Here is a 13,046-nt window from a genome sequence, read left to right on the forward strand (position 1 = left end):
CTAAATATGATAGTGTTAGAGCTGGGGCGTTTAGGAGGTGATGAGGCCCTGCAGCGGGGTCCTTGTGGATGAGATTAGTGCTCCCATAAAAGAGGCCTCACTGAGCTTTCTACCATAGGAGATTACCATCTCAGAACCAAGCACTAAAACTGCCAGTGCCTAATCTTTAACTCAGCCTCTAGAAGCATGAGAAGGAAGGTTTTCTGTTGGTCATAGGCCACACAGTTTATGATATTTTGTCATATAACAGCCCAACAAATTGACAGAGAGCATAAGATAGACCCACACAGAGATTTGTGGAAATTTGTCCAGTCTGAAGACAAACTCACTTTCCTGTCTCTCAACCTTCTCCAAAAAAAGTCTGTCCCCAAAGCTTTTTCATTCACCCTCCCCTCCAATAAACAAAATCCCAGGGAAGAGAGACTAGGGAAGAAAAAAGTAACGTGTACCTGGGCCTACTGAGGAGGAAAGCAACAGCAGTGACTAACTTGGGCCTATATTGTCAACAGCAGAAAGCTCCTTACCTCCCAATATACTCTGAAACATTAAGTTATTGTCATGTTCCTGCTATAGATGATAAAATTCATGTCTAGGACTGTTGCTCAGCCCTAAGGAATGAGCTGGGTCTCAAATCCAGTTCTGATTTTTTTCTTTTTCTCGAAACACCAGGCCCATATGCTTGCTCTTTACTGAGTCTTAATGAGAAGGAAATACAAGTGACAGTGTCTAGATTTTAATGGGCTTACAATTGGAATATTTTCATTTTTGCAAAAAATTCAGAGATCCTGTATTAACACTGACTGGTTGGGGTAAAGGGTGTGTTAAGCAGGGAGAACTTTCTAGAACCCTCAAATCCCAGAATCCCAGCATTCATCAGAATATTCCTGATGCTCAGATTCATGCATTCATTTCCTTCATTATTTTCGCTTTTTCTCCCAGTGACTAACTCTCTTTCTGCCTTCTGCCTCTCCCACATGACCATTTACTGCCTACACAACAGGCCTGAGTTACAGGCCCAGGGAGAAAGTGACCCAACCACCAGGGATTAAATGATTCTAGCATCTAATGTGGGGGAGACCCAAGAATTGTGGGCTCTAGAGAGAAGAGAAAAGAAGGTAGAATGGTGGCAGGCTGGGGGAATAGCAGAGATGGCCCACAGCAGGAAAGACCAGGCAGATTTAGGCCTTGAGGAGTTGGGACAGGAGATTCTGATTACTATACTGCCACCTGGGCTGCTTGTAGAAGCCAAAGGTTAAGTCCAAGCTTGCTGATTTCTAGCAACACAAGCTCTGCCACTGCTCAGCAGGAACCACCTTCTGTTTGTCAAGGTACCTCTGCAGTGAATCATCATGGCCACATCTTCCTGGTCATGGCTTTGCTCCAGGCAGCAGTCAAGGTCCAGCAGAGAGTCCCAAGTCTGCTTGGCTCAGAAGGAGCCATGCTTCCTCATACCCTGGCTAATGGGGATGCTTCCTCCAAGACAGCACTGACCTTGGGCAGGAAAATTCACCAGAAACAGGTTTGCTACACCCAGAATCCATCCAGTCATCTACATTCTAGAAGGTGAGAGCTGAGAAGTCAGATGATCAAAATTCTCTACTGAAGTCCAGTAGTAGAAGGATTGACTTCCAAGTTCATTCCTCAAAAATGAGGAATAAACACAGTGAATTTTTAAATGTCTCAAAGATATTGGGCCAAATTATCAAATAAACCCAAGCACATCCTTTAATCTAGCAGTTTCTGAGGATTGCATCGAGTCTTTCAGCTCTGGGAAAGGGCACCTAGTCATATGGAACAGGACATGTAAAACTGTGCACAGTTACTGCTTGGGTTGTGACATTTCTCATGGCAGATCCCCTGCCAAGCCCCACTCAGGTTTCTACACCACCCACAAAACATATTGAGAATTGGATGGAAGCAGCCCTTGGGGGCCACGCATCCCACCAGTACTCACACCCACTGCTGTTAAGGACTAGAATTCTTCTCCAGCTGGGCTAAATAATGTCTCTCCTTACACAAGCAAGTAGTGCACAAACACAAGGATGCAACACTGAACTCCCGAAGACTGACAAGCTAATGGCCACCAGGAAAAGATGTACAAGAAATCGTGGTTAGTTCACTTTTCAGCCACTGAAAGGAACAAGGCAGAGCTCCACTTGTATAAAAATGGATGAGCTCCAATCTACGCTATTCGGAGCAAGGTGCCAACCATTATGCAGACAAAATAACACACATGTTAAAAAAAAATGCACACATAGCCAAGTGCTGGAAGCTCATATCTGTAAAATCCTAGCTTCTTACGAGGCTGAGGATCGAGGTTCAAAGCCAGCCCAAGCAGAAAAGTGCATGAGTCTCTTACCTTCAATTAACCACCAAAAATCCAGAAGTGGAGCTATGACTTAGGTGGTAGAGCACTAGCCTTAAGCAAAAAAGTTTAAGGACAGAGCCTTGGCCCAGATTTCAAGCCCCAGAATTGGCACCCCAAAAAATGCAGAAGCAGAGGTATAGTTGAGGTGGTAGAGTGCCAGCTTTGAGCAAAAAAGCCAAGGTAGTGTGCAAGAGCCTGAGTTCAAGCCCCAATCCCTGCACACACACACAATATGTACACACACACACACACACACACACACACACACACACACACACGTTTGTCCTTTATCATGGATAAAATCATTAAATAACAAGAATTCAGAGTTTCCACACCACCTCCTAAGAAAGAAAGGAGTCCCACAGGCAGAAGAGGAAAATTAAGCAAGATGGAAAACCTAGATGAAATAGGAGACTGGGGTTCAGATGAAAAATGATGTTTTTGATGTGTGTGTGTGTGTGTGTGTGTGTGTGTGTGTGTAGTCCTGGGGCTTGAACTCGGGGTCTGGCACCATTCCTGATCTTTTTTGTTCAAGGTCATTGCTCTACCACTTGAGCCACAGCCCTACTTCTGATTTTTTTAAGTGGTCAATTAGAGGTAAGAGTCTCACAGACTTCCCTGCCAGGGTGGGCTTCAGACTGTGATCCTCAGATCTCAGCCTCTTGACTAGCTAGGACTATAAGAGTGAGCCATTAGCCCCCAGCCATGACGCATTTTAAGAGAGGCATAGAAGGTGATTTTTATTCTTTTGAGCCATCCAGCATCTGTATCCTTGTTGTGTTAAAAGAATCCCTCAGCATAGAGGGCAGAATTCCTTTTACCATCTAAGCTGAAAATACCAGAGACTCATATTTCCAGTTTCCCTAGCAGAGAAGGTATGGGCATGAGTTTTCATGAATCAGATAAACTCACCCAGGGTTCAAATTTGAAATTAGTGGCATGGAGACTTCTGTTGACAGAACCACAGTGGTGGAGGTTCATTAGTCTCCAGAGAGTAGCAGTTGCCCCAGACCCTGCAAAAGCAATCAGGGCCCAGGGTATAGAGTTGTTTTAAGTACACATATCAGTAGTTATGATATTTTAACCAGACTAATGATTTTAGAGCTTCTCTTGCCTGCAAAACCAACTATGAGCACCGATGTTTTCTAACAGAGAGCAGTGATTTCTGTTGCTTTCAGCCAAGTATCTGACAGAGATACGTGGGCATTCTATGTATTCCTCTTTTTAGTGTTTTTATAGCACCTTCAGTGAAGACCTAGAAAAGACCTAGACTAGTGCAGAAATGAGGCCATTTTGTGTTTCTTTTGGCCATGTCACCATGCTAAGGTAAGCACATGGAAACCAGTTTTATTTAGTTTCCACATAATATGTATATAAGATGCTGTAAGATGAGAAGTTCCCTCACCAACCTGTTCATAGTGGTTGCTCCTGAGAATGAGAATAAAATGAAAATGAAGACTTTTTCACTTGGAATTTTTTATCACTTTCTTATATTATTTTTAAATGTTTTTAAAGCTTAAAAATACTCACTTGAATGTAAACTGGGTGCTGGTGTCTCACATCTGTAATCTCTTTTTTTAAAATAAGTTTTTTATTGTGAAAATACTGTACAGAGGGGTTACAGTAACATGAGCAAGGTAATGAGAACGTTTCTTATCATCAAGAATTGCTGCCTCCTCCTTTGTTTTTCCCCTACCATCCCTTCCCTCCCACCTCCTCAATTACACTCCCCTCACCCCCTCACACCCCCACCCCCACCTAAATTGTAAAGTTCGTTTTTCAACATAGCGTCTTCACATCTGTAATCCTAACTACCCAGGACGCTGAGATCTGAGTTTGAAGCTAGACTGGGCAGGAAAGTCCACGAAATTCATATCTCCAATTAAGCAATAAAAAAGGCAGAAGTTGGGCAGAAAAAATGGCTCAGTGGTAGAGTGCTTGCCTTGCATGCATGAGAGTTCGATTCCTCAGCACCACATAAGCAGAAAAAGCCAGAAGTGGTGCTGTGGCTCAAGTGGTAGAGCACTAGCCTTGAGTTGAAGAGCTGAGGGACAGTGCCCAGGCCCAGAGGTCAGGCCCCACGACCACACACACCCCCAAAAAAAGGCAGAAGTAGAGCCATGGCTCAAGTAGCAGAATGCTAGCTTCAAGCAAAAAGGCTCAGGGTATGTGCCCAGAGTTCAAGCTCTAGAACAAAGAAGGAAAGAGAGAGAGAGAGAGAGAGAGAGAGAGAGAGAGAGAGGGACAAGAGAGAGAGACACAGAGAGAGAGACAGAGGAAAGAAAGAAAGAAAGAAAGAAAGAAAGAAAGAAAGAAAGAAAGAAAGAAAGAAAGAAAGAAAGAAAGAAAGAAAGAAAGAAAGAAAGAAAGAAAGAAAGAAAGAAAGAAAGAAGAAGAAAGAAAGAAAGAAGGAAAGAAAGAAGAGAGGAAGGAAGGAAGGAAGGAAGGAAGGAAGGAAGGAAGGAAGGAAGGAAGGAAGGAGGGAGGGAGGAGAAAGGAACGAAGGAAGGAAGGGAGGGAGGAGAAAAGAAATATATCTACAAATGTATCAAATGCACTGTGTCCATTCAAATCAAGTATACAAATGTCCATTCAGAGTGGAATTCAGTGAGCTGTCAGGACCATATTTTTTATTATTGTTTTGGTTTTATTCTGTTTTGTTAATATATGGAATGCCTTGATATTGTTTTATATTACTTGTGGAATAAGTAATTATTTAAGAAATAACCATAGGGGCTGGAAATGTGGCTTAGTGGTAGAGCACTTGCCTATCATCCATGAAGCCCTGGGTTCAATTCCTCAGTACCACATAAACAGAAAAGGCTGGAGGTGGGGCTGTGGCTCAAGTGGTAGAATACTAGCCTTGAGTACAGAAGAGGCTCAGGGACAGAGCCCAGGCCCTGACTTCAAGCTCCAGGACCGGTAGAAGAAAAAAAAAAGAAAAGAAAAGAAAGAAAAGAGAAGAAAAGAAATAACCTTAAACCACCAGCCAAAGGCTAGCTTTGCTCCACCGCAGACCTAAGACAAGACAGGTGTGGGATGAAAAGACATTCCTCTTATCAGGAAGAGACAGAAGATTAAAAAAAACATCTTTATAAAACCTTTAAAAAAAGGCTTCCAGTGAGCCGGGTGCCGATGGCTCATGCCTATAATCCTAGCTACTCAGGAGCCTGAGATGTTCAAAGCCGAGGTTCAAAGCCAACCCAGGCACGAAAGGCCGTGAGACTCTTATCTCCAATAAACCACTCAGAAAATGAGAAGTGGCACTGTGGCTCAAGTGGTAGAGTGCTAGCCTTGACCTGAAGAGCTGAGGGACAGCATCTAGGTCCAGGTTCAAGCCTCATGACCTACAAAAAAAAAAAAGATTTCTAGTGGCTTCAAGACTACCACTAGCTGAAAAATTAATCTTTTGCAAGGATGACTCTCTTAGAGTCATTACAAAATTATAGTATGTCTGTACAATAGAGTATTGCCCAATATTATAAAGGGAAATATTACTGATAGCCATAGCAACATACAAAGTCTCACAGTATGTTGGCTGAAAAAGCCATGCTCAAAAGAAAACACAGTGCATAAATTCATGTGAAATTCTAGAAAGGGCAAAATTATAAAGCAGTATCGGAGGAGACTGACTTCAAAGGAACCAGGGAGAAATATGTGGGTAATGAAGTTAACCTTATTATACTAATGTTTATATGGGTATATAATCTGTCAAATTTGGTCATATTGTATACTTAAAAATGGGTGCGTTTTATTGTATGCAAAAGTATGCCTCAATAAAGTTGATCTCAGAAAATAGGGAAAGGATTTAAGTGGTATGTTGATATTACATTTACTTATCTTTGTATGCTCAGTGATATTTATGAACAATGGAAGATTATAACCACCTTCGTTGGCCAGTTGGATTTAGGATATGACTAAGGCAAGATTTTAAATCATCTTAGAGCAAAGAAAGTAGCCTTTATTCATCTATCTCCCCACATCCTCTGTTTTAGACATCCAAGCAGACTAAAGTTTGGACAGGTTCATCCTTATCCCTGAAGAGAGATTTGATGTTCAATTTGATGTTTGTTCCTACAGAGCACCAGACAAGCAGCAGCATGAAATGCAGACACAAGACAGTTTTGTCCAGAATGGTGACATGCCTAGTACATATTTCTTCAAATGAAGTTAGAACCCATAAAGTCAGAGTCTTGGGGCATCAAGACCTTTGATATGGGAATGAAGAGAGAGGCCAAGGGAGCCCTGGCCTTTGCCCTCAACTCACTCTAGGGCAAGAGGTAAGAATCTAGTCTCTAGTTTTCACTGACCATGAGGTCTTGGGGTGAAAGGCAGGAAAACCCACTGACTTCAAAAGCAAAGAGAGACCATTAACAGAGCCTCATGGGAAGATGTGAAGAGCCACTAACCCTGGCTATAAAAAGAGGAGCGGTCAAGAGGAAAAGGTTACAGTGAATTCCAATGCCAGCCAACTCCCGGCAGCTAAAGGTGGATTTACAGGTGCCAGAATGAGAAACTGGGCTCTAGGGTGAGAACAGAAATACATTTTTGTCAGGGGATTAAAGAAGACAAAGGCCTTTGATAAGAAGTTTCTCTAAAATTGCAGCTTGGTCAAAAGAATAATGAATAACAACCAATATGTATTTGTAATTTTCTGGTTGACAAGTTGCCTTTGTTTAAATATGCAATTGATCTTCACAGAAACATTAAAGACAAGGGACATATTACTCAGATTCAAGGTCATGCTGTAAAATTTTAGATCAATTTAGAAAAACACTCCAAAGATGTAATTCATAAGCCAGGAGTGGTGGCTTATACCTATAATCCCTAAGGGAAGAGGATTGGGAGTTCCAGGCAGGCCTGAGCAATATAGCAAGATACTGATATTTCAAAAAAGAAAGAAAGAAGGAAGGAAAGAAAGAAAGAAAGGAATCTAATTAATTGATTAATACTGTTTGACACTATTAGATAAAATTGGCTATGATATTAAAATACCTATGTAGATCTTTGTGACTTTTTTCTTGCTGGTCATGGAGCTCAAGGCCAGCATTCTACCACTTGAGCCACAGCACCACTTCTAGCTTTTTCTGCTTATGTGGTGCTGAGGAATCAAACCCAGGGCCTCATGCATGCAAGGCAAGCGCTCTACCACTGAGCCACCTTCCCAGCCCCTCTTCATGACATTTTTAGAGACATCTCTGAAGTGTCTATGCTGTGTCACAGGACCAGACTCAGATGTCATGTTTTCCTTGTCAGTCTCCTGACTCACTCAGCAGCATACTCAGCACTCAGTCTCTTCATGTTTACCCCACTCTGTCCCTTAGCTTACATTTCTGTCTATAGAGCTATATAAGTTAGTAGAACAGTATTTGCTTTCATTGTACTAAATTTTTCATTTAAAAAATAGCACTTAAATTTATGAAGCACATGGATCCATGGGATAACTCCCAAGGAAAACTAGGACTTACCAGCTTTGACCCAGGAGCTACAAAGTATAACAGTCTGAACTCGAAGACTGATCCCTTAGGAAGACTGAGGCTACAAAAGAGAAAGAGAAGGTGCTGATGATAAGACTCAAAATTAGCATCTTCGATGCCAGAGAAAGCTCTTGGCACCAGCTGACACTGCAACTTCTTTGCTTTGAAGTTACAACAAATAAAGAAAAAAAAATCGTACTTTTCTTATCAAAACACAGTATCTTTTAGAAAATTTGGGAAATGCAGAAAAATACACATTAAACAAAAGGAATTTATAATCAGACAACTAGAACTAATTCTATCAACCATTTGGTAACTTACATAAATAACTCTTTGTTACTTTATATTATCATACCCTATGTTTTGTCTTGCTTATTGTTTTGGTTTTTACTTTTTTATAGGCAAAAAAATGTGATAGCCGGGTACAGTAGCTCATACTTGTAATTCTAGCTACTTGGGAGATTGAGATCAAAAGAATTGCATTTTGAGGCCAGCTTGCGGGGTGGGAGAAAGTTCTTGAGATTCTTTCTTAACAGAAAAATCTGGACATGGTGGTATATACCGGCAGGAAACAAAATGGAGGATCACAGTTTAGCCTGGCTTAGGCAAATAGTGAGATGCTGTTTTTAAAAGTAACCAGATCAGAAAGGGCTGTAGGTGTAGCTCAAGCATCAGAGAACCTAATAATTCAGGGGAGTGAGAAGTAATACTAAATATACAACAATATTTTATAATTTATTTCCCCCTTCTGAATAAATAAACATTTTTCAAAGGCAGACATCTGTTTCCATTGTTGTTACATCTTCATTATGATATTCCATGATTCTTGGGCATTTTGATCTTCTCCAGGTTTTCCCAGTTGTAATAATGCTACAACATTCTTGCAGGGTTTTTTGTTTTGGGGGTTTTTTTTGGGGGGGGGGGGAGTTGCACATTTTCAAGATTTTTCTTTTTAAAGTTTTAATATCAATAATTGCTCCTCCACTAATACTTAAGAGTAATAGTTTCTTCAAACCCCATAACACATACAGGGTTTTATCATTTTTTGTCTTAAGTTTTTTGTTTCTCTGCAAAAAACCAGAGGGTTATTTTTTTCCATGGGTTATAATTTTTTTATCCTTTGTGCCAGTGCTAAAGCTTGAACTCTGGATTGCTATCTCTTAGCTTTATCACTCAGGTCTAGTGTTCTACCACTTAAGCCACAGCTCCATTTCCAGCTTTTTTTCTTTTTCTAATATAATTTCATTGTTATTATTAGGGTATTGAATGGAGGAATTACTAAGTGAGGGAATAAGAACATTTCTTTCTGGATAATGTCATCCCACTTTCAAGGTTTTGGTGGTTAATTGTAGAGAAGAGACACAGAGTTTTCTTTCCTGTGCTGCCCTCCTGAGTAAACTAGGAGCTACCAGATCCTGGCATATATTCTCTTTAAACATAACATTTCTAGGGCTGGGAAGGTGGCTCAGTGGTAGAGCACTTGCCTTGCATGCATGCGGCCCTGGGTTTGATTCCTCAGCACCACATAATCAGAAAAAAAAGCTGGAAGTGGCGCTGTGGCTCAAGTGGTAGAGTGCTAGCCTTGAGCTGAAGAGCTGAGGGACAGTCCCCAGGCCCAGAGTTCAGGCCCCACGAACGGACCCCCCACCAAAAAAAAAAAAATAACATTTCTAGTCATGTATTTCACTTGTGTATTTTCCATTGTAGTCTGTTGTCTGTTCCTTAATTATTTCTAAGTTTTCTATGTTGAGAATATTAACGCTTTGTCTCACATGTTACACCTGTTACTGGTTTTTTATATGTTCTATATGGTGTTTGCATAACTATGGAGTTAATAGTAATTTTTTTTATCCTTTTCACTTAATGTGATTCACAGCATCATTACATCATAAGGATGAAATGTATTCATTGTTTTCTAATGCTTACTAAATATTAAAGATTCTATTCATTTGATTTTGGTTTTTATCTGAACTTATTTTATCTGAACTTATTTTATCTGAAATTAGTTTAGCTATAATTCAGATCTAACTTTTTCTTATCCAATTGTTTCAATTATCCCATTTATCCCAGCACCTCTCAATAGTTTCACTATTTACATGTGGGGCTGGATAACTCTGTTATAGATTTCAGCAACATCCCTGACCTCTCTCGCATTATGGTTGCATCTCTCCAAGTTGTGACAACAAAAAATATGTCCTCAAAGTGAAAAAAAATCATCCTAGCTAAGAACCACTGGCCTCCTGTTTCCTCTCTTTGAGCATACAGTAAGTCATTAGATATATAACACCTATTCAGGCCTATTTTAAGGGATGCCTATTGTTACACCATTTTCATTGTTGTGGTTTTGTATTAACTTTTAAATCAGTTTACATTCTTGATTTCCCAATCCGTCTCATTTTCAGTCTTTCACAGAGGATCCTTATCTTATTGAACAATTAGGTAAAAATGGAACGAGTGACCCGGATAGAATTTGGGGGCCCAAGGAGTAAGCAGCAGTACCATCTTGTCATGGTGGTAAATACTAGGTGGGGCTGGCAAGCACATGGCTGCCTGAAGCTGATAACAGGAAAGGCTTTGATAGGACCTGGGAAGCATAGCCACAGAGTCATCTGATTAGACTCAAGGAGGAGTTACAGCAAACAAAAACAGGAAAAAGGGGACAGCATTTTGGGCTGCAGATATCACTACATGGAGATGAGGGACAGGATATTTCTGATGACCGACAAGGTATCTGGACTTTTGTAGTTCTGTGAGGGACTGAATATATAGCCCTGTAGAGAATTAGCCATTGAAGCCTTAGTTAAGTGTAAGATTCATACTTTCCTGGACCCAAGTCCTTGATGTTTCACTCCCTGACAACAGAGGGCCTAAGTCCCCATTCGCCCTCTGCCAGGGAATATTGGGATGAACAGGTCAGGGCTGCCTCTGTCCCAGAGCCCACAGGCCAGGTGTTCTAAGTACTTCAGTTCTATCTTCTTGTTCAAGAGCTTTGTTTCTCACTGTCAATCAGCTCCGTTCAAAGTAGTGACTGGTGGACAGGAAGCATTGTTCAAGGGGAAAGAACACTTGCCTGGCAACCATGAGGCCCTGAGTTCAATCTCCATCCAGCCAAATCAGTGACTGGCATCCCAGAAGTACCAGTAAGGATGTTTTCAGTTACAGAAAACAGAAAACACAACTCAACCTGACTAAAACAAAGACCTTTATGAACCCACAAAAATGTCTACAGGGAAGCTTTATCTAAGAAGTAGATGAGGACCAACTTCTTGCCTTGGTTCTTGGATCCTTCATTCTCCAGCTGGATAACTGAGCTGAATGTTTCCCTTTCACAAGCAGCAGAAAAGTCTTTGCTCCAGCATTCCAGAAACGATTCTGAGGTTCGCTCTGAATAGAACACAGAGTTGTTCACATATCCATCCTAGAAGAGAACAGAATTGACTTGTCTTGATTGCCTTAGAGCTGGGATCACTTAACTGTCCAACAGGAAACTGTGGTTGCTGGGAAGGAAGAAGGGCAAAAAGAAACTGATATGGAGAGACACACATGTAGCCTCTGCACAGGCTTCCTAAAGAAACTCATGGGGAGGTAGACTCCCTACCTGGCCTGTGGGCTCTGGGGCAGAGGCAGACTGACCTGTTCATCCCAATATTCCCTGGCAGAGGGTGAATGGGGACTTAGACCCTCTGTTGTCAGGGAGTGAAACATCAAGGACTTTGGTCCAGGAAAGTATGAATCCTACACTTAACTAAGGCTTTAATGGCTAGTTCCCTACAAGGCTATATATTCAGTCCCTCATAGAACTACAAAAGTCCAATATTCGAGTTGATGCAGAAATTTTCCCTGACTCTGAGTCTGACTATATCAGACTCATAATATTTATCTTTGTAACATCTTTATCATTCCTTCCAAAGCTCAGGATTCAAAAATCCTCTCAGTCCAAGGTGAAGCTAAGGAAAGGGATGCACAGGAAATCTACATAATCTAAATAAGGGACTAGAATCCCAATGCCAGGCAAAGCCAAGCTCTGACTACATGTCCTGCTAGTCAGTCAATAAGAGCACCTGCAAAGCTCTAACAGGAACATGCACAATGTTTTGTCTGGGAAAGAATCTGTGGCTATTACAGTCAAAAAATGCCCTGGGGACACCAGCTGGCCCACTGCCCTCCCTGAGATGCTTGGCTGTTATTATTGGGTGAGGGTGCCTAAAAGGCAAGAAGCAAGGAAAAGCAATCCACTGCCTGGTGTCAGGCCAGCTGCTCTGCAAAGACAATGCCTGAGACAACCTCTTTATCTCTCAAAAGCATATTTCTCATCTGCATGGCCCACACTTCCTCAACAAATACATCAGCAGTTCCTACCCAACTCTGCTCTGTTAAAAGTTCTGTAAGATTGAGTTGGAGAGAGAATCTTTAAAGTAAGGAGTCTCCTCTTTTACATAGACTGAGGCAAATTCAAGCTTGGCCTGTAATGTTCCTATTATGCCTCAAAGATCTCCCTACCATCAGAGGAGACCCTACTGGTAGAACCCTTGCAGTTGCACTGGGAAAGCTAGAGTTGCAGGCCAGGCCTTCAGAAGATGGTCATATTATCAACATCATTGATAGTTTAGCTTACTCACCAGGTTGTCTTCAGTCCATCACTACACCTTGGTTCATTTATAGGGAATCTCAACAAGCATACATTATTGCAATAACAAAACCCATGGAGTAGGTAACAGAGACATCTTTACCACATACAAGCCAAAAATAACCTCTTATGCTTCATTTTCCTTCTTCTGTCACCTACTTATTTTTGTTGGCTTTGAAGACCTTCCCCCAAGCACACAGCCCACAGTCATACATAGGGACTGTCTTTTCTGAACACACACAGAAACCTCAATAGGGTTCTTTGTCTCTGTGGTGTCCACCTTTTTTTGAGGCTGCAAGTTTTTCTGCCAATAGAATTGCCAAAACACATAGCAAGTTGTTTCATAAGCCCCTCAAGAATTTCCATGTACTCATTCCCTCACTTTCTGGAAGGAGCAATCCAGTTGGCTCCTTAAAGCCTTGTTTCTCCTGGATTTGCAAAGGTCCTGCTTTGCCAATAGACTACCTCTGAGTATGAGAAGCAGCCCAACCGCCCTCACGGCGCTTTCACTTAGTCACAGCTGTACCGACACATTCCCTGGTGTGCTGCCTCCTTGACCTTGGATTGCTTTCCT

Source organism: Dipodomys spectabilis, unplaced genomic scaffold (assembly GCF_019054845.1).
Source record: "Dipodomys spectabilis isolate Male_0828 unplaced genomic scaffold, ASM1905484v1 ptg000187l, whole genome shotgun sequence".
Classification (NCBI taxonomy): domain Eukaryota; kingdom Metazoa; phylum Chordata; class Mammalia; order Rodentia; family Heteromyidae; genus Dipodomys; species Dipodomys spectabilis.